The following is a 4,217-nucleotide window of genomic DNA, read 5'->3' as shown; positions in this document are numbered from 1 at the left end:
AAATGACAACAGAATTTTTTATTCTTAAATAATTAAATATAAAATATATAAATACAAAATATCTAAATATTTTTTATTTATTAAAATTAATTATTATGCAAAATTTTTTATAATATTAAAAAATTATATTAAAATAATATTTTAAACTGTAACATAAAAATATAAAATTATTAAAATTTTATTTTATATTACTTGATAAATAATTCAATTATTATATTCAAAATTTATTAACTAACTGCTTTTATTAAAGTATATAATATAATTTTTTCTAAAAATATTTTTAAAATATAATTTATTTAAAATATTATATATAATATATGATATATATACATAGATTATACAATCTTATATATATGTAAATTATATTTTTAATGACATAATAATACACGTAAATGTATATATATAAAAAAATTTACTCTTATCAGTATATAGGAATTAAATTCGTACCTAATGAATAAATTATTATATAAAAAAAAATAAATTTGATGAAATGATTCCATAAAGATTTTTTTTTTTAATTTCATTTTTCTTCAGCACACTATCCAAATTAAACTCTCACAGTGAAGTATGCTGAAGAAAACCAAACAGGACTTAAGGATCAATTAAACTGATGGCAATATTCGATATAGAAGTATATGAAATGTGTTAAATAAAATTAATAGTCTAATAAGTAATAACTAACTAATTACTATTAACTTATATATAATAAAATATAATTTATTTAAAATATTATATATAATACATTATATATATATACGTAGATTATACAATCCTATATATACGTAAATTATATTTTAAAAATATTTTTATGAAAAATATATTATATAATAATATTTTTAATAAAAATAATTAATTAATAAATTTTAAATATAATAATTTAATTATTTATCAAGTAATATAAAATAAAATTTTAATTATTTTATATATTTATATTACAGTTTAAAATATTATTTTAATATAATTTTTTAATATTATAAAAAAATTTTGTATAATAATTAATTTTAATAAATAAAAAATGTTTAAATATTTTGTATTTATATATTTTATATTTTATTATTTAAGAATAAAATATTCTGTTACCATTTAAAGTATTGTGTATTAAAGTATTGTCATTTAAAGCATTTATTTATGTACTATAATATTCTCTATTTATTAGAGTCTATCAATACTCTTCTTTTATATTAGCCTTTAATTTTAATCTAATAAAATCTAATGGTCTATATAAATATAGCACATTCAATAAGCACATAAGTGTTGAGCTCATTTTAAACATACCCGTAAATGGTAGATATATGATTTTTTTTAATTTATCAATTAAAATTTAATGATGATTTTTATATGTATTATTAATTATTTTGATGTGTATATCTATTTATGAAAGATAGTCATATAGATAATAGTTTTTGGAATGAAACTTTACTTAATTACTTTGATAGGATTTGTGATAAATAAAAAACAGTTGATAAATGGTATATAAAAACTCAAAAGATAATAAATACTTTACCTTTCGTTTCTTTGCTCATGTGATAGTAATGAGACATGCACCACTATAAATAATAAAATACATAGACAATTTCATTTTGTTTCGTACTATTAATAGTATATATGTCCACCGTTTGCTCTTTTAGAGGACTTAACTCATATTTTTACCCGTAATAACATTACGGGAATATATATTTTTTAAAATTACAGTACACTTTGTTCTGACAGTATAGATTATGTTATGCATGACATAAAAGATTTATAAAATCAAACTACTTTTACAAAAAAAAGTTGTAGATTGACAAAAGTCTCTGACTAAGAAGACCAATGTATCTATAGATAAAAAATCAAATAATAAAATTTTTAGTTATTATTTTTATATGAAAAAGTCTCAATTTTTATTAATAATTAATTTTAATATTCGTTATCTAAAATTTGAAACAATTTAACGTGTATACTTTTACATTTAATTAGGTGTTAAGTCTATTGCACAAATAGAAATAATTAATTTTTATACATGTTATTTAAAAATAATATTTTTTCTCTCTCATATATAAATATAATTAGATATTAGTATAAAAAATTATACGGATAGTTATAAAATTAACTCAAAACTAATTTTTTTAAGACAACTGAATCTTGATTCTAACTTTTAATTATAACATTAGTATTCTCTCCAAATTATATGTAATAAATATTTGAAAGAAGAGAAATAAAAATATATATTAAAAAGATAAGCGGTAAAAATTTAAAAACTAAATAAAAAACTAAAAAAATATGTATATAATAATAATTTTTTTATTTGAATTATATTATTTTATTTTATATAGAACAGAAAGGTCGAAAAAATAAAGAATGAGATAAAAGAGAGAGAAAGATAAAGATGAAAAATAAGAGTGAGAGTTTATTAACTTTGGAAGAAAAAAATTATTTTAATTATAATAAAAAAATATTAGATGACATATTTTGATTTGTCAAATTACTAATATAAATTATATATAGTAAAAATGGTAGAGAGAAATGGAAAAATAGAGAGAGGTAGATGAGAGAATTTAGGAAGGTAGTTTATTAATTTTGAAAAAAATATTTTCGCTCAATTTTAATGAGAGTGTCATGTGATACATTTGATTATTAAATTAGATAGTAATTAGTCATTGATATTAATAATGATATATAAAATAGATAGAGTGGTTGAAGGAATGAGAGAGGTAGAGAAAGAAAGTTGGAGGAGGGGATAACTCTTTAATTTTGGAAGGAAAGATTTGATTTCAATTGCAATGAGGGAGTGACATGTGACATATTTTGGTTGTAAAATTAGTATAAAAGAAGAAAGAATTCTTTAATTTTGAAGGAAAAGATTTAATTTCAATTACAATGAGGGAGTGATATATGATACATTTTGGTTGTAAACTTAATAAGGAGGAGAGGAGAATTCCTTAATTTTAAAGGGAAAAATTTGATTCCAATTGTAATGAAAAAATGACATATGACACATTTTAATTGTAAAATTAAAATATATAATAGATATAATAGATAATAGATTAGTATTTTTCTTAAGGACTAATTAATCAAAGATCAACATCTTCAAAAATTTAATTATTACTTTGCTCTATTATGATTATTAATGCTATGTTTGTTTACATAGACAAGATATTGAGACAAGGATATAGAAACACAAAATCATATTTGACAGAAGAAATATAGACAGAGACAATGTATTCAAAGACACTAAATTAATATATTTTGTGTCCATCCTAACAGAAAGAACACGAAGACACTAACAAAAACACAACTTATTTTTTATTTTTTTTATTATTCTTCTTAATTTTTTATTATTATTTTTTTCGTCTCAAATTTTTTGAATGAGAATAAATTAGATTTTCATAATTTGTTTTAGTTTATCACTAAACAAGATATAAGAACACAAAATTTTGTATTTCTATCTTTTATATCTTATTCTCAGTGTCTTACCTTATCATATTGTAAGAAACAAATGCAGCATAATATCTTAAAACTTAATGAGCTAATTCGATTCGAGTATTGGAGTGTCTTTACTGGACACTCATACCTTTTGGTCAACGTTATCAATAAGGGTGGCAATATGTACACTACCCGCGGGTACTCAATCCGATCCCACCCAATTGGGTAGTGTTGTCAACCCGATTCGTAGTGGGTAGGTTAGGGTGCAGGTTGAGATTCAGCTCTACCCGACCAATCCATACTCTATATATGTATATGTTATATACTTATATAAAAATATGTTTTAAATGGATGTTGAAGCAAAAAGCTCTCACTAAATGCAAAAGATCCTTAGCCACTAAAAGAAAATCATTAATTGATAATTTAATATATTTTTTGTTACATAAAAATCAGTTCTATTTTAAATTATCATTAAATTATATAATAGTGTATCTTTTATGTAACCCGCGGATAGGATCGGGTATCCGCGAATTAAAAGCGGATAGGATTAGCGTTAAGATATTCTCAATTCGCGGGTAGGATAGGGTTGAATTTATATAAAAATATTAACCCGCAGATAGGATTAGGATTGGATCCAAATCTTACCCTACCCTACCCATTGCCAACTCTAGTTATCGAAATATATATCTTCCATCAAATCTGAAATTGCTCGTCGAAACCTATACATCAGACCCTTGAACCATACAGGAACAAGCATCATTTTCAAATTTTGCCCAATTTAAGACACTTTTTCAACAAAAACTATATAGTAAATT

The sequence above is a fragment of the Arachis hypogaea genome, chromosome 6 (assembly GCF_003086295.3).
Source record: "Arachis hypogaea cultivar Tifrunner chromosome 6, arahy.Tifrunner.gnm2.J5K5, whole genome shotgun sequence".
Classification (NCBI taxonomy): Eukaryota; Viridiplantae; Streptophyta; class Magnoliopsida; order Fabales; family Fabaceae; genus Arachis; species Arachis hypogaea.
This window is presented reverse-complemented; position numbering follows the sequence as displayed.